The following is an 18,772-nucleotide window of genomic DNA, read 5'->3' on the forward strand; positions in this document are numbered from 1 at the left end:
CCCAAGGCAACACTCTTAATAAAGTGCTTTTACCATCTATAGGATTTTTCTCCCAAGTTGCTAATACCTATTTTGCAAGTTTTGATGCTTATATTTTCTTGATATTACTAGCAGATGCTAATAGAGAGTTTTTAGACAAGAATCGAGACTCATATTCCTTCCTCCTATTGACCTGAAATGGTTTGCTTTTGAAACATCAAGAGGCTACCCTTGTTTAGTCGTGTCAACAGGAATTCCAGCAAGGTTTGTGCATGTGCAGGCAAAGACAACTATGTCACAACTGTCACCTGTTAAACAGCAACTGTAGGACACTGATTGGAAGATGAATCCTGACTTAGTCAAGGTTAAAATGAGGATGCGTTCTTACGTGAACATCTCATAATTTCCCCCCAGGAATACTAGAGTTGCTCCATCATCTTCAGGCCTAAGAAAGTGCAGATGAGAACTATGAAGAAAGGTAATGTTAACTCCTGTTGAAGGAACCTAGCTTTTCTGTTCTGAAACTTATGAAATTCATCAGCACAATTTTTTATAATTTAAAAATTATAACAAGAAACTGTTTCTGTCATTACCCTGATTACCAAGTTACCTGGAACATGATAAACTCTTTCAACTGCTATTTTTGGGTCTTTTTCGTCCCAGAATTCTAAAATACATATTATTACATCTTTAATGATTAATTTTGATCCATTTGTTGAGTCTATAGGTTTTATCTTCATGACTGAGCTCTCTGCCCATTATACTCTGTCTCATTGTTTAAACCCGTGATTTCATTTTTTCAGTATTCTGGGTATGGCTGATTTGATTATTTGCAATGTCAAGTCTGCTTTTTACTACTTTCAAATAAGATTTTTATTTCAGTTATTGTCATTTTCATTACGTAGCATGCTCTTCTTACCCAGGCCTGCTTTTGCTCAGCAGAGACAATGTCCTCTTTTATTTCATTAAGAATAAAAAGTAGGTAATTTCTAAAACCATGTCCTCTATTTCATGAAATAGACCAGGTTTATTTCTGAACCCTTACAACTTGGCTCTGTGTGGCAGAATTGCTGCTATTGCTATTCATCTTTGAGATTGATGCGTTGATATTTTCATCCTTGAAGTTAAGGTTTTGCTTGGACATCTTGAGCAGCAGCAACTGTTGTCCCGGGGAGAGAAAGATATTAGAGAAATGATCCTGCCGTCTTAAATTTCAACCAGTGGTTCTCAAATTTCAGGGCACTGAAGAATCAACTGGGGAGCTTTCTAAGAATGCAGATTCCAGGGCTCCACTCCCAGTGATCTTGATTCAGCACAACTAGAGTGGGGTTGCCAGGAACCACCATTTGTTAAATGTTTGATATGAGATTTTTAAACATATGCTAAAGCAGAAGAATAGAATAGTGAACCACTTTGTACCCATTACCCACCTTCAACAATTGTCAATAGTCTGTTCATCTGTGTCCTCTTCTATTATCAGTAACCCCGTTTGATGTTTTCTGTTTTCATTTTTATAATTTTTGCTAGAATATTTTAGAGCATACCACAGACATCAGTTCATTTCACTCTTAAATCCACAGAATGCATCCCTAACTTTTTCTAACACATAAACACAATGACATTATCACATCTAACAAAATTAACAATAATTCCTTAATATCTCATATTGCATGATCATATTCAAATTTCCCCTAGTGATTCAAAACTGTCTTTTAAAGCTAGTTTGTTGCATCATGTCCCAAACAATGTGCTTATTGCATTTGGTTGTTATGTTGCTTATGCTGGAGCAGCTCTTCTTAAAACTTGTCTTCTAGGGCCTGGATAAGATGTTAGCATAGGAGCCCTTCAAGGAGTAAAATGGTTTGGTTCACAACACAAGAAGACCAGGAAGACAATTCTTGACTTCCAGCACTGATAGAGATGGACACAGCAAGATCAAATAAAGATGTGTGTCAGGAAACGAAGTTCAGGGCTAGTTGAGGGAAGCCTCAATTCAGAATGAGTCTGTAGCACAAAGGATACTATTTACTCCTCACACTATTAAATGATATAGTTAATATATAAAATGTGCTTAGAGTGGTCCAGCATACAGTAAGCTCGCAATAAATGCTAGCTGCTCTTGTTATAATTACTCAGTGGGACACAGGGAATGAAGTTTGGAGGGCTGGTCTGTGATTGAAAGCAAAAGGAAAAACTAATTAGCATTTATATGTCTTTTGTGACTTAATGTAGAGTTTGATGGCAGGTGACAGAGGGCAAATGCAAGAGAGAGAGCTGAATGGATAAGTGGGAGCTGGATCTACAGTATAAAACAAAGCAGGCAGGACAACATGGTAATGAAGGTAATTCTCTATGGGGTCCACATCTGTCGCATTGGTATTTCAGGCACAATAGAGACCCAAATGAATTCTCATTCATTTTTGCAATGTGCTGCTGAAGCATCTTTCCCTTTTTAGTTTTTCATAGGTAATTTAAGTGGAATTAGGAAGATAGGCTGCTGTAATTAACATACAACTCTTTATGCTTTCTAGGCACTGTGCTAGGAATGAATAATGTGAAAAAAATTGAGATGAAATTCATGCCCTCAAGGAGCTCATGGTCCAGTGGGAGACAGGTAAGTGAGATTTTATAAAGCAATGAGATTTTATGAAAAATTTATTTTGTGATAAATCTAAAGCAGAAGGGGATGCAGAATGCTATGGAAACAGAAAATAGGGGATGCTTAGCTGGACCTGGGAACAAGTGGAATTTAGGTAGGGTGACCATATAATATATCATCCAATTCTCTGAGTGTGAAAGGTGGTGCTAATAATAATTACAGGGAGACAGCGGTTGTAAACTAAGCCCACCTTTGACAAGCCAGAATGGTTGGTCACCTCGATTAGGCCAAAGAAAATCTCTGTACATCAGGTCATATGTGAGTTCTAAAGGGAGAGAACACAGTCACCAGGCAAGAGAGTGTCTTCTAAGTACAGGAGGGGTGTGTTTAAGGACAAAGAGCTGTGAGAGACCTGAGATTGCTATGGATCCAGGAAATAGCTTAGAAATAGAACAGTCCGGAGGGAAGGGCATAAAATGGTCAATGATGAAAGAAGAATCTAGAGTTGGGACCAGGCCATGAGAGAACTGGTCAGCTAAGCAGATGAGACTGAATTTTATTTTAAAAGTTATTGGGGGCTTCCCTGGTGGTGCAGTGGTTGAGAATCCGCCTGCCAATGCAGGGGACACGGGTTCGAGCCCTGGTCTGGGAAGATCCCACATGCCGCGGAGCAACTGGGCCCGTGAGCCACAACTACTGAGCCTGCGCATCTGGAGCCTGTGCTCCGCAACAAGAGAGGCCGCGATGGTGAGAGGCCTGCGCACCGCGATGAAGAGTGGCCCCCGCTCGCCGCAACTAGAGAAAGCCCTCGCGCAGAAACGAAGACCCAATACAGCCAAAAATTAAAATAAATTAAAAAAAAAAAGTTATTGGGCATCATTAAGGGGTTTTAGGGAGAGATGTGACGTAGACAAATTTGCAGGGAAAGATAATAGCAGTAAATGCAATTATTATTATTATTTTTTTAAATTAATTAATTAATTAATTTTAATTTTTTTGGCTGTGTTGGGTCTTCGTTTCTGTGCGAGGGCTTTCTCTAGTTGTGGCAAGCGGGGGCAGCTCTTCATCGCGGTGCGCGGGCCTCTCACCATCGCAGCCTCTCTCGTTGCGGAGCACAGGCTCCAGACGCGCAGGCTCAGTAGTTGTGGCTCACGGGCCTAGTTGCTCCGCGGCATGTGGGGTCTTCCCAGACCAGGGCTCGAACCCGTGTGCCCTGCATTAGCAGGCAGATTCTCAACCACTGCGCCACCAGGGAAGCCCAGTAAATGCAAGTATTAAGGTTCCTTTCTATGACATACACTTTCAAATGTAATGTTCTCAACAAACATGGTATGCATATTATTATCCTTATTTTACAGCCACATAAAATGAGTTAAATAATTTTCCCATAAGAGATGGAAGTGGAACTTAAATATAGGTGTATCTAACTCAAAATCTGTGATACACTCAACTTTGACAGAAGGTTTGAGGGCAGTTTGTCAGGGAGCCAGGGTAGTGAGGCAGGGAGTCCAGTGAAGTAGCTATTGAAATCCAGGCAGGAATTATGACAGGCACTAACTATGGAAGAGGCTGGTGGATGATTAGGAATAAATAGTCATGCCATATAAGAAGAATTAACATAAAAATCATAGGACTTGGTTTGCTGAGTGAGTGGTGGTGGCAGTAAGGAGACTTGAAGAGTCTAGATTCTGGTTTGGGTGCCTGTGTAAATGGTAATATACCATTCATCAAGCCAGGCAATTAATTGAAGGAAGATTTAGGCAAACTCAATGAGTTCTCTTGTCAAAATTTGTATAGGATTACTGGGTGATGCTTGGTAATAGAATATGTGAGTCTGGTGTTCACCAGTGAATCATGGAAAACTATAATAAAATGGAAAGTTCAAAAGGTTGACGATAGAACCTGGGTAATCAGGGACAAATACTGCAGTAAAGTATAAACAAAGATGTTAACATATCTATTGAATTAGGCAACTAGTAGCTCAGTTTTGGAACCTAAATTGGATACTGTATCTTTATACTTGTTAAATATTATACTAGTTGAAACAACTTTGAATCTCGAGTCTGTCATCTCGTATATTAGCTAGCTTTTTCTGCTTTTCATCATTTATTTACTTTATACATATATTTCTATATGCATTCATTGTAATAGCTATAATTTATTAAATGCCTGCTATATCCCTGGTTCTTTATAAACATTATTGCTAATTTACAGAACAAACCTGCAAAATCCATATTATTGTCTTCATTTTAAAGATGAAGAAATATAGTGTTCCCATAACTGTAATTCAAAGAAGAAGGAACTGAAACTAAATGGGACAGATATCAAGGCCTTTTCTCTTCACATTTATGCCACAAACCTATTGCGCCCTTCAGGATTCAACTGCATAAGCCAAATGCCACTAGATACATCTTCATTATGGCACAGGAAAACTAGTGACAAACAGTAAGGCTATTTGATACTTCCAAATCCAGGGAAAAAAACTGGATTATTTAATCCACCATAGAAGCAAGAGGATCTGTGAATATGAAGCAAAGTGAAGTTGGATATTTCCACAACGAATGAACAAAAAGAACGGACCAAAGGTATAGGTAACAAAACTTAAAATAATCACGTCTAAAAAGAACCAGAAGAAAAGAAACAAGGTTGAGCAATATCTACAGGAATATCAAAGTGACATAACTCGCTCCACTGGGCTCCATTTTTAAAAAGGCAGGAGTACAAACAATTCGTCCTGCACGTCCCAACCAGCCCTAATGTAATTACACAACCGCTTTCTGACTTTGAAAACTGAACACAGTGTAAAATCCATGGGATGACTTTAATTAAAAGTTATTTTCAAAAGCAAACATGAATGGACTTTGCAAAAGGGCAAGTAAAAATCAGATGGCTGAGTGTTGCAAAGAATTCACTTATTGGGTGCACTAAGATTGAAACTATTTTGGATGAAAAAACTTCTGAGTCCCATCAGGTCAGGTCGTTTTACATATTGGAACACCCTGAACTTCAGATGAACTCAGACCCATAGCACGTTATGTTTTAAGGTAATGTTACAAAACAGTGGATAAATCAATGATACTAACAAAAACATGAGGAAAATGCTGAAGGATTCCAAATGAACACTAAACAATTGTGAACTCTCACTAATCTCTGTAATTCTCTTGAAAAAGCAAAACCATCCTAACCTTTAAACATGAATGGCATTAAACTGATTACTTTTTCAGATCACCTGCTTTGTCTCAGCTTTATCAACCGCCATATATAGCAGCCACAACTACTGAAGCCCGCACCCCTAGAGCCTGTGCTCTGCAACAAGAGAAGCCACAGCAATGAGAAGCCCGCACACCGCAACGAAGAGCAGCCCCCGCTCACTGCAACTAGAGAAAGGCCGGGTGCAGCAACGAAGACCCAACGCAGCCAAAAATAAATAAATAAAATAAATTAATTAAAAAAAAAATATATATATATATTTACATGTCCTCTTACAGTCTAGCAAAGGTGCTATTACTGACTCACCAATAATAGGACATGTGTTTGGGGTTATTTGTTTCACAGTGTGTGTAGTTGCAGGGGCGGGGCGGGGCGGGGCGGGGGCGGGCGGTGGAGTGGAGAGAGGGGTGGAGATAATGCGCTCTTTTCCATTCATGCCCCGAACTGGCCCGGCCTCGGTTAGACATATGGCAGTGAATGGGCATGCAGCCTGCAGGCACACCAAGCGGCTACCTATGGAAGACCCTTGAGGATGCAGTCTGGAACTTTGGCCTCATTAATACCATGCTCTAGCCCAAGGGTTCTCAAATTTTGATGTGAGTTAGAATCACAGGTGGAGTAGCTATTAAAAATTCCAGCCCTTGGATACCACTTCAGTCCTACCAAATTAAAATATCTGGAGGTGGGACCCTGGCATCTCTGCTGTCCTCAGGCTCCACAGATGATTCAGATACACACCACAACTGCAGAACCACTGCTCTGGCCACCAGGCTACACCTCACTGGCCAGGACGCTGACTACCGCGTAGCAGATGGTGCCGGCTGACAGCGGCTCTGCTCTGGTGGCCCAGGTACCGGCTGCTGCTGCCTGTCTGACTTACTCTTTCTTTTCACAATCCTTTGTCTGCTTTCTACCATTTGGAAACAAAACAAAACACAAAACCAATATACTTTAAAAATTATGAAAGTAGAAAAATCTGAAATATATATAGAAGAAAAATCACTTATACTTGCATCATTCCAAGATAACCACTATTACTGCTACAGTGAATTATTTTCATTGTATACTCAGAGAGTTACAACCATTCTTTTATGGAATCATGCGCCCCATTTAAAAAAAAAAAATTTTTATTGCGTGGTATGTGTCTTGCGCTAAGTACTTTATATTCATTATTTTGTTTAATCCTCACAGCATCCCTGTAAGGAATGCACAATATGACCCCGTCTTCTGGACTAAAAAAATGGAAGCTTAGAGAAGTCATAGTAGGTCATGGCAGAGTGCTGGTTTGAACCCAGAAACACAGTCTTTTTCTCACTTTAACATCTGATATACACGTATTTCCAAGATATTGAAAACATTTTATAAATAACATCAATAATGGCTGCATACTCTTCTGTTTTAGGACTCTACAATTTGCTTACTCAGTGCTCATAGGCCAACAATGGATTCTAAATTGCTGTAATGTTGCAATGAATATCTTCATGAATTTGGCTTTATCTGTGTTTCCTATTATTTTCTTAGGGGAAATTCCTAGAAAATGAATCAATATGTCAAAGAATATAAATATGTAAAAATATATATAATTCTCGATGCACCCTGACAGGTTGCTTTTAAGAAAAGATTATAAAAATTTCTGCACAGTTTTTTCATCTTCCCCAGCCAAAATGCTTATGTAGTTATTTCTCATTTTTCCTGATTATAAATAAATCCTAGGTGACCATATTTGCACATTTATTTTTGCCTACGTTTCTGATTATTTCTTTAAGCTAAATTTCTAACGATGGAATTGCTGGATCAGTGGGTAACACATTTGAAGATCTGTTAATACTTATGGTATTTCTAAATTGTTTGCCAGGAAGATCACAATTATATTCCCACCAGCAGGGAAAGTGAATGACCATTTCTTCACACCCTTGTCAATACAAAACATTTGTTTCTATTTGAATTTTTAAGAACTAATGAAGTAAAACAGCTTTTCACATGTTTATTGACCCATTGCTTTCCTCTTCTTTATTTCTTGTAAATTTTAAAATTTATGTCTTTAGCCTTCACTTAAAAAATCTTTAGGTTGCAAGTACCTTTCTTATTATTTATTTGAAAGGGTTTTTTATACTAAGACTGTTAGTTCTGTCAAATCCATTGCAAAATGGCCCAAGTTTGTCATTTGCATATTTCTTATGAATGTTTTTGATGAAGTAAACTTGAAATTTTAATATGGTCAGGTTTATCTGTATTTTCCTTTATGGCTTCTACCTTTGGTTTTAGATAGAATTTAGAACATGCATTCTCACTCCACTAAGTACAAATATTCACATATATTTTCTTTCATTTATGGCATCATGGAACCTTTAAATCATTTGTAACATATCTTGGTATGGGCTATAATATAAAAACTCTAATGTTTTCAAGTAGTTAATAAATTAAGTCAGCTATATTGCTTGAAAAATTCATTTTCCTCCTATGTGAAATGCTACCTTTACATTTATGAAAAAGACCCATGCACACACAGACACAAATACATATACATTATGTATGTGTGTGTATAATTATATATATATATATACACATATACATATATACATATACACATATATGTATGAAACACTTTGGAATATTTCTTCAGGTGTAATCAATATTTGAAACATTTTAATTCATTGATTCATCCACCTGGTTTGTCATTCATTTACTCAATGAATATTCATGAGTAGGTTCTACATACAAGCACATAATTAGATCCTCTATACTTGATCTTATATTATTGTATTGACAGGGAAGAGTCTTACCGTTTAATGAGAAGTTCTTTTCTCTAAACTCTATAGCATGGATGGTCTTTTCTGTTCATTAAGCACTTAATCATGTCAAGTACAACAGCATGTTTTGTTTAATTATAGACTGTTTTTGGCTTGGGTCCATATGAAGAAGATAAGCTATTTGTGAATAAGGACTATGCCTACCTTCCCTCACAATGCTTAGGAAATGTAGGCTCAAAGGCATTGTACACCTTTGACATAAAGTTACCTCAATTAAAAGTTCAATTTTGCAAATGAAGTAGATTCAAGGAAGTCAGATGACGTATCCAAGATCACACAGCTAATCAGTGACCATATTAGGATCAGGGCCCAAGTCTTTAAGCTGTCACTTCAGGTACCTTTCTGTCATTACTCTCTTTTTTTCTAGCATTTCATTTGGCTCTTCTAGCTGGGCTGCTCTGCTAAAAATCTTTGCATTAAGGCAGGATCAGCAAGGTTCTCAAGCCATAAGTGAACGTGTTATCACATCATGGGAAATGCCTATGCACTGTGAAATGATTCTGTTCTATTCTTCAGTATGTGTATATATAAGTATTATGTGTCTGGTTGACTAAGTTATTAGTGGTATAAGAGAATTAAATATACAAACTGAAAAATTAAATACATATGGCAGAGATAATGCTTGTTGAAGTATATACAGAAATGTTAAGGATGGTTATATCATATGTTGAGGTCAACACTTTTTCAGTAAAAACATATTTGAAATTATAATTGTGCTTAGTGGGAAATATGATTTCACATGAAAATATTCCTTGCTTTACTCCGAAAATCAATGTATAAAAATCAATTAATGTGAAAATCAATTGAGTCCAAATCTATTCTTTTGATAAATTACATTATAAGTACTAGGGAATCTATCTATTAATGAGCATATGTGATGAATATTCAACAAAATTTCCTGAATGCTTACTCTATGCCAGGCTGTATGCAGAATTCATTATACAAGAATGAACAAGACGGATTATCCTTTCCATGTGGAATTTATAATCTCTTAAGAAAGAAGCATGAGAAGTAGCTAGAAGGGTAGTAGGTATAATAAAGAAAAACTCCTAAACTAGGGTTGAGAAAAAAACTATTCCAAAGAAGTGATATTTAAGTTGAGACTGAAAAGATGAGTATAAAGAAGCTTGGGGAGGGGCAGGGGATTTGAGAGGCAGGGAATCATTCCAAGCAAAGAAACTTGCAAAGGCAGAAGGCAATGAGTGGCACTGTATGTGAAAAGTTGGACAAACTTTATGAAGCTATGGAATTAACAACCTCTTTAAAAAAAGGAGTTGGAGAAACATAAGCAGTAAAGGGAGAACTTTAAAAGTGTTTGGTTGAGACCTGAGCCTGTTTGATGTCTGATATGAAGAAGTCAATGTGAGGCTGCCCGTATGTAAGGCGAGGAGATGACTAGTAGCACAGGTTCTTGAAAAGGAGGGAGGAGAGAAATCCAGCGCAGTAGATGGAGGGGTCACCCAGCTCCATTGTGAAAGGAGGAAAAGAAAAACCAGGAGACTCGCAGGCACATGTGTTTATAGATGTGATGGTGGAAAGTTGAAAGAATCAGCATCTCTGATGGCCTGTGTTTTCTCACTGAAGTAGGTTGTCTGATGGGAATGAAGAGAAGGAAGGAGGAATGCAAAGATTTTGAAATAATCATGGGGGTCATTGGGAGAAACAACTGACTAGAGAAGATCATACTTTATTAAAGCGAGAACTCGTGTGTATACTTGTATCATACAAAAGTTATCTTGACTTTTGTCTAGGAAGTTGTCTGAGAAATTAGGGAGAAAGGAAGCTAAGACAAAGAAAATCATTGAAGCCTGATTCAAAAGAGACTTCAAAACAATTAATCTAATAAGACTGAATGTATAACCTTCCAATAAAATAAATTAATTCAAACCTCCTCAGAATATAAATATTTCTTGACTTCACTACAATTCACTACAAAACTTCTTAAAACAGTGTTTTACACCTGTTTCATTTTATTCAATCCCCACTCATTCCTCAATCCTTTGCAATGGCTTCATTGACTTTTTAACAAATAAGATTAATTTTTAAGAGAAGTTTTATGTTTAAAACCAAATTAAGAGGGGGCTACAGAGATGTCCCATATACCTCCTGCTCCCACACATGCATAACCTCCCTCATTATCAACATCACTAACCAAAATGGTATATTTTTTACCAAGGATGAACTGACACATAATCACCCAAAGTCCATAGTTTACCTTAGGGATCACTCTTGATGTTATATGTTCCATGGGTTTGAACAAATATGTAATGACATATATTCACCATCATAATAGCATACGGAGTATTTTCACAGCCCTAAAAATCCTCTGTGCCCTGCCTATTCATCTTCCCCACCCCTCACCACTAGTACCACTTATCTTTTTATTATTTCTACAGTTTTCTTCTCCAAAATGTCATATAGTTGGAATCATACAGTATGTAGCCTTTTCAGGTTGCCTTTTTTCACTTAGTAACATGCATTTAACGTTCCTCCACGTCTTTTCATGGCTTGATGGCTCATTTCTTTTTTAGTGCTGAATAATACTTCATTGATTGCATGTAACATAGTTTACCTTCACTGGCTTTTAGGACATGATTTTCACCTCTATTTGATTCTTCTCTTACTTTATCATAAATGCTGGTATTTCTCAGTTCTGATTTTGGACTTTTTCTGTTTTTCCCCTACAAAATCACAATACTCATCTTACTTCTTGGCTTCAATCTGTACTTCAATGCAGACACCTCTCAAATATATAAACCTTTCCACTATACCACTGCCCTTCTTTTTCAATGGCCCAGACAGATATCCTGGTCTGAATGTCCCAGTGGGAACTCCAAGGCCTACTTCATCATTTTACTGTGCTTCCCAATTTGTGTCAACATCCTCCTAGTCACTTAGTTTCCAATTTTGAAATCTTTTTCTTTGCCCTTTCCTTCATGCTCATATCAGTTATCCCACTCCATCAATCCTATTTTTCAATATAAATTTATTTATTTATTTATTTATTTATTTTTCGCTGTGTTGGGTCTTTGTTGGTGTGTGAGGGCTTTCTCTAGTTGCGGCAAGCGGAGCGGGGGCTACTCTTCGTTGTGATGCGTGGGCTTCTCATTGTGGTGGTTTCTCTTGTTGCAGAGCACGGGCTGTAGGTGTGCGGGCTTCAGTAGTTGTGGCACGTGGGCCCAGTAGTTGTGGCTCGCGAGCTCTAGAGCGCAGGCTCAGTAGTTGTGGTGCACGGGCTTAGTTGCTCCACGGCATGTGGGATCTTCCCGGACCAGGGCTCGAACCCGTGTCCCCTGCATTGGCAGGCGGATTCTTAACCACTGCACTACCAGGGAAGCCCAATCTTATTTTTTATAATGTCATTTATTTCTCCTTCTGTACCATACTTCAGGCTCTCAATAACATGTGCTTAAGTAATTGCAACCTCTACAGTTCTGTTCTACCTTCCTTCAGCCTTCCTTTACTCTATACTACATGCTATTGTCAGTGATCTTCCTAAATTACAGGTGTAATCACATCACTCCCATGCTCAGAATCCTCTCATGGCTTCTCATTAGTGATAGCTGTCATTTATCAAGTTTTTCATAAGTTCCAAGCAGTTTGCAAAGCTTATTTTATATTACCTTATATCATTTATCCTCCGCCTCATCATAATCTAAGAGATAAGTACTGCCTGCATTTTACAGATGAGAGGACTGCAGACTGTTGAGCTCAACTAATAGTAAAGCCAGAATTCAAACAAGCATCTGGCTAACTAAATCTTTGTGCTCCCTCCCAACCATTACCTTCCTACCTAGAGAATAAAGTAAAGGTTAAATTTCCTAGACTCACAGTCAAGGTCTTCAAGATATTTCTCAAATTTACATCTTCAACCTTTTGTCCATACCATCATTCTTCCCAATTTAAATGAGTTGAGCTATCTTTCTGGCAGGGATGCCAAGCAGTAAAAATCTTTGAGGTACTAACGCTTCAAAGAATATCCAGTAGTTAATCAAGGGCCATGAAACTTAGGTATCTTATGCTGCACCTGATTAAGAAAGTAATGATACACTACTTACACCCTAGGTCAATTTTTAAAAAATAATATATTATCTCTACCCTTTTTTGGGGGGAGGGGGGAAATATAAAAAAGATGGTAAGTAATTATTATAATACTTTATGTAAAGCCACAAACACAGTATGCACATTTTGTTGGGTTTCAGCCTCCACAGCTGGTAGAACTTATTTTTGCTTTTATAAATGAATACCTCTATTATTCTTTTGTATCAAGAAAAATTCTATATGTGCAAAAAGGAGTCTTCAAAATTGCTCAGAAAACCAACTGCAGCTGTAAGTAGCTATACAACTTTGCACAGGTTTAAGAAGTTTATATAAATGTATAAACATCATTGTACATATGTGTGAAGGACACAATGTAAACTGTCATTTGAATACCCTAAATCTTTGTTGGCTTAAAAAGTGTATTAATATTTTGCATACATTTGGATGATGAGATTTACACTTCTCTTGGCAAAATCTTTGGAATTGAAATAAGAGATTATGGATATCAGAATGAATCACATTGATAAGCAGGAATTAATATTTATCTGTAAGCCCTTCTATGCAAAGAAACTCACTACCAGCAGACAAAAGATAGCATATTTACAATGGCACGCATTTTGTTGAAATGTTCACCCTAAGGAAGTGACTTTACAATGCATTTCTCTTGTTACGTCCACCCATTTATTTTAAAATCCTATGTGTTTCTCAAAATGTGTGGCTACAACAAATATTCATATAACACTTCTCCATAATCTTCAGGAAATCAGAAGTAAATTACAGAAAGACAATGAACGGGAAGCATGTAATCCTCCATGGTGTTCATTAATGGGTGCTTGTGACAAGATACTGTCAGTTTTAGTTTAATAATTTTTCCTTGGATGGTTCCTATTTTCTCAGCAGAAGGCTTAGGTATTACTAGACAGCTCACCATTAGTGGCAGTAGTGAAATGACTTTCTTGTCAGACATGCTGCAAAGCATGGGATTGTGACTGAGAAAGATGACTGAGGTCCTCAGGTCTTACTCATTTAGCAAGTAGGAGAAGACAATTGCCACATCAAATTAGATGACCCTCCTTAAACCTTCAACCAATTGTACACCGTCGAGTAGTCCTCATTTTCCCATGAGCACTTGGATAATTAAGGAATTAGGGTTTGGGAGTGGCTCTTAGATAAATCGAGACATAGAAGCTAAGACATAAATAACTCCCATGGCTTTAAACACCCACTTAAATAAAATTGCAGCAAACACCTTCACAAATGACAAAGTGACTGCAGGTCTTCTATCTTCACGGTCTCTTTGATGTGTTTCCTTCTTTTAGGAGGAAAAGCTGACATTTATTCTTTATCGTTAATTCTATTGCTAATTCCATTGGGTAGGGGTGAGGAGCTCCACACATCCAGATGAAAAAAAGAACAAAGGCAAAAACAACAAATGAAGGTTCTTCCCCCCCACCCCCGACTTGGGATCTTTGAAATGTACTGCTGGGATTGTCTCCAATTGCGAGTATTATTCCTCGGCTATTTGATTATATACCTGTGGATTCTATGAAAAAGTCAGATTTCTAAAATAACCGCAATTTCATGGCTGATCTTAAAGCTCTCATTGTTTTCAAAAATTTTTGACCTGCTTCTATGCTGCCAATGTGTCTACTGCCATTTTTAATAAGCTTTAGAGCTGGTGGATTAACACTGAATGTCAAACACCACAATCAGAATTGCTGATCGTTTGCAGAAACACTGTTTTCACATATTAAAAAACTGCCTTCTTCTTGCCATAAAACTCAGCACTCACTTCTGTTGTATTTGATCATTCTTACATGCACTTTTTAGCTCTCAATAACAGCCTTTGAAAGGGAGAAAGAATGTTAACGTAAATAAAAATGACAATCATAAGTGGTACCTAATTTCTTTTTGCTTTTCTAAAAAGGTGCATTGACTCTTTAGCTGTTCATTTTTCCTATGATTCATCATCAACAACTATGTAATCCAAAACCCATGAAAGAAAAAATCTGAAAGCTGGAGCACAACAGAGTAAAGTAGACCTCCTTAGCATGGGCTGGAGTTAAACCTTCTTACATTATCAAATTATACAGCATAATTCTCTAGAAAGGAGTGATGTTACGTATCCATTCTACTGTGGACTATTCTGGATAGTTATGCACAATTGTTTCTGAATTTAATCCATGCTTTTCTACAGCATCAAGTAGTATAAACTCATTTTTAGGAGAACTCAGTGTTTCCCAACTATCCCACAAAATCTTTACATATGTCAAAATATGTTTTATATATGTGACTGGCAATCAATGAGATACTAATTACTTATTGAGGTGTATCATAACTAATTTAATGAAAACTAGATTTAAAGCAGAATACTGTAGTCCTCCCGGAGGGATACCATTTCTGTTCTCCATTCCAAGTCAGTGGACTAATCAACCTATCAATTGCTATCAGTGAGTTAGATTTCATTCTATTAGTTATTTTTCCTCCCCTTTTCAATCCATTACTTCCTAATATAGCAAAGACTAGTATATTCATTAAAGAAAACTTGGAATACACAAAATATTGCAACAGAAAAAAGCACCCACAGTTACGCCACCATACTCAATTATTAACATTTTGGAGGTGTTTCGATCTTTCCCTCAAATCTTTTCTTGTGTATATATTTTTAAAAACAGTCACAATTACACTATATATACAATTTTATCCTACTTTTCTCACTTGCATTATGTAAATATTTTCCATGTTTTTGCAAACAATGAAGTATAATTTTTAATGTATGGCTATAAAATTCACCATGAAGTGAATAAATTATTAGGCCACTTGTCTTAAACACAGATTTCCTAAAGATTTACAGACAAAACAGGTTATTTCTAACCTCCTTCAGTCCAAATACCATTATTTGCATACATATAACAAAGGTTTCTGAAAGTATATGTAAATAAACACTTTAAGATAAATCATTGGGAGGGGGGAATGTTCAAACCTGCTGTTCAGTATCCTAAGAATTAGGTTTTGTTCCTCAAGAGTGGCCCCATTCTCCTTGCCTTGGTTCAAACTTCACAAACCTACTTTATTAAGTGACCATCATAATAGTTACTTTCTTGGCTCTTTCTTAGTATGAAACAAACAATAATTTATTCATTCACTATTTATGAGTGTCTTCCATATGAAAGATACTGTGTTAGCCGCTATGAGTGAACACTGATGCATGAAGGAGCTTTGTCTGACCTCAGAGCTAATACGCAAAAGAGAGGAGATAAGTACACTAATAAATAAAAAGGAAATGACCGTAAATAAAGCAAGATTTCAGAAGAGGGGAGTTCATGTTTAGCTGAGGTAATTAAGTAAGGCTGTCCTAAAGAGAGAGCATTTAACTGAGCTTTAGGGGGTGCATAAAAATTGAATCAGTAGAAAGGGAGAAGACAGATATAACAATATGAGCAAAATTAGACACAATAATTAAGGGCATGTGACTGAAAAATTGAACGACAGCTTAGAGTGTAGGAGTCAGTGGCTGAGTTAATGATGTTGCTTAATCATCGGGCCGCAGTCCTTGGACTCCATGTGTTACGCCATGGGGAGCCACTGTAGGTTCTTCAGTAGATACGAGGATCCATGTAGCAAATTCAGAAAGTTAATATGGCAGTAGTGTGTAAACTGGATTGAGCAGAGAAAGAGTAACAAGGTATTTGGGTCAGATATATGGAAGTGGCCCATGCCTGATAAGGCTAACTCAAGTGCAAGCCAGCCATGTCAAGACAATCTGACTTGCTCATTCCAGGGCAATCATTAAATACAAAGGAATAATGTTACCATATATATTTGGAAAACTGAAAGTGAATAAGTGACAAATTAAGGGCTTATTTGCACTAATATAACCCATGTGTGTTTGGCACTCCTTATTTCAGGGACTGGGCAAGGTGGAGCTCGAAGGTTGAAGTTTAGCAGCGCTGGAGCAGACTCTGCAAAGAGTTGCCTCTACCAAGGCATCCTGGGGGAGAAAAGCAGGTAGGTCCCAAGATGGAGCTGTGGTACTTGAGGAAGGTCACAGCCTCTAACCAAGCTGGACTAGGGTGAAGCTTATTTAGTCTTGTGTGAACTGAGTTGTAGAAGTCAGAGGGGAGAAGGTCCCCACAGAGAAGGCTTGCATGCCATTCTGAAAATGGAGTGTAAAGACGGTTAAGACTCCCATTTAGAAACTAGGCCATTCCAGGATGCCTGAAATGAGACTTAAGGACAGGGCCACCACATGACATTTGGAATCTGGAGCTAGCTGGAACCCTTCGTGAACTGGCACCAGACAGTAGGCTAGGGGTGCAGGTGGGCTTTCCCCTCAGGCAAAAGTGCTCCAGAAGAGAACCAAGGAGCCCTGAGCTCATCCAGAAGGGGGCTGGTCAGTGCCTGGCTCCTATGCAGCAGATAGTACACCCTGAATAGCACTGCAGAAATATCTTGCCATTCATCAGCAAGCAGAGATGGAGAGGTCATTTCCAAACTCTGGGGGCACTTATGATGGAAGACAGATGTTGATATATTCACTCACTACCCATCTCACTAGCAAAATACATACAAGGGTTTGCAGTGTCCAGAGTATTAATTAGGATCAGCTGGCATCAAGTTTCAGGATGGGGGCTCTCAGGAAGAGAGCTAGAACAGACAGGCAACGATTGGCAACAAGTAGAGCTCTGCAACAGCCTTGGCTATTGTCACATTGGCAACTTAAATGATTGTTTTCTGCCGAATAAACTAAAGGGGTTTATGGGATTTTGCCAAACTGAAAAATAACGAAACTTTCACTGTGAGAAATTAGCAAAGTTCACTTTATTGTTTTATTAAAGAGATAACTAAGCATTCTTTCTGTGAACGATCACGGTAGTTGTTTTCAAAATTCATTCCAAAGAAAACATGTGTCAGACTCAACTTAACATTTATTCAATGTCTTTTCCTGCCAGGCACTATTCTAAGTGATTTCTACCAGTCTTCTCAAAGTGTGGTCCAAGGACTGAAGCTGATATGCAAACTGTTACCTGTCTGTGATAGGAGAAGTAGCTTTTTACCGAAATGTTAATCAACACACTGCTTCTTTCATTGGAAAGTCTTGCTAGGAAAAAAATGTCAGCTAACTAAGAAGTGTGCTTAATAACTTAGTTGATTTACAGTCTGGTGCAAGTTCCTTAACTTGTCATGGGCAGGCAACAAACAACTCATAGATATGCAGTGGTCCACAAACCACATTTCAGGTAGGATTGATTTGTATACATCTTCTCATTTAACCAAGTAAATGAGTCAAACCTAATTGAGTAAAATGGAGGACAAAGCAGACATTTATTTTAGGGTTGAGGAAATGGACCAACCCATTAGGGTTGGTCCATTTCCTCAGTCTTGTGCCAACAATGTGAAAATCATACAATTCGTAAAACATTTGTAAAGTGGTTCAAATTCCCCAATTATCTTCAAAACTCTTGAACATAACTACTGAGTCTCACAAATGATAGACAATAGCAAACAAGTGCATTTTTCTTTTGTTTAAAAAGACTAGTAATATTTTTTTTTCTAGAAAATACTCGTGTTCAGTATAAATTCTAAAAGCATTTAATGACCTGTGGGGCGATTTGGCAGACTGAGCACATGCATTCATTCTACGAATTCCACATAACATAATACTATAAAAAGGAACAAACAGGATATAATAAAGAGCTCTTGTGTTTTAAAAATATATATAGTTAAAATAAACCCAATAGAAGGGTTATAAATAAAGCTGAGAAAATTTCTCTGAAGATTGAGGAAAAGGAAAGACACACAAACACACATACATACACACACAAATATGAGAGAAGAGGTAAGTGATACAGTATTCAAAAGTACATTCCAAGTACATCTAATAGAGCTGCAAAAGGAGAGTACAGAAAACATGCAGAAATTATCAGAACATAAGAAATTACCGGAAATAAAAAAGAAAAATTTCCACAAGTAAAGAAACAAATTAACCTTCAGATTGAGAGGTTTCATAGACTGACCAAAACAATAAGTTTAAAAAGTCCAACACCCTAAACCCAACACCAAGATCTTCACCTCTTTAAGAAATCTAAGGAATTCAAGGATAAAAAGTGATCCAGGGCTTCCCTGGTGGCGC

General features: G+C 37.6%; 1 protein-coding gene and 1 long non-coding RNA gene across 4 annotated transcripts in view; one reads left to right on the forward strand and one right to left on the reverse strand.

The window, feature by feature from the left end:
- Positions 1–18,772, reverse strand: part of NTNG1 (netrin G1) — a 327,327-nt gene that overhangs the window by 180,381 nt on the left and 128,174 nt on the right. The window lies entirely within an intron of this gene.
- The window catches only part of LOC309606930, a 29,787-nt gene continuing 22,680 nt past the window's right edge, over positions 11,666–18,772 (forward strand). The window contains exon 1 of the long non-coding RNA XR_014232124.1: positions 11,666–18,765. This is a non-coding gene — a long non-coding RNA (uncharacterized lncRNA). The remainder of the gene's footprint in view (positions 18,766–18,772) is intronic.

The sequence above is a fragment of the Balaenoptera borealis genome (genome assembly GCF_965194805.1).
Source record: "Balaenoptera borealis genome assembly, chromosome: 1".
NCBI classification, from domain to species: domain Eukaryota; kingdom Metazoa; phylum Chordata; class Mammalia; order Artiodactyla; family Balaenopteridae; genus Balaenoptera; species Balaenoptera borealis.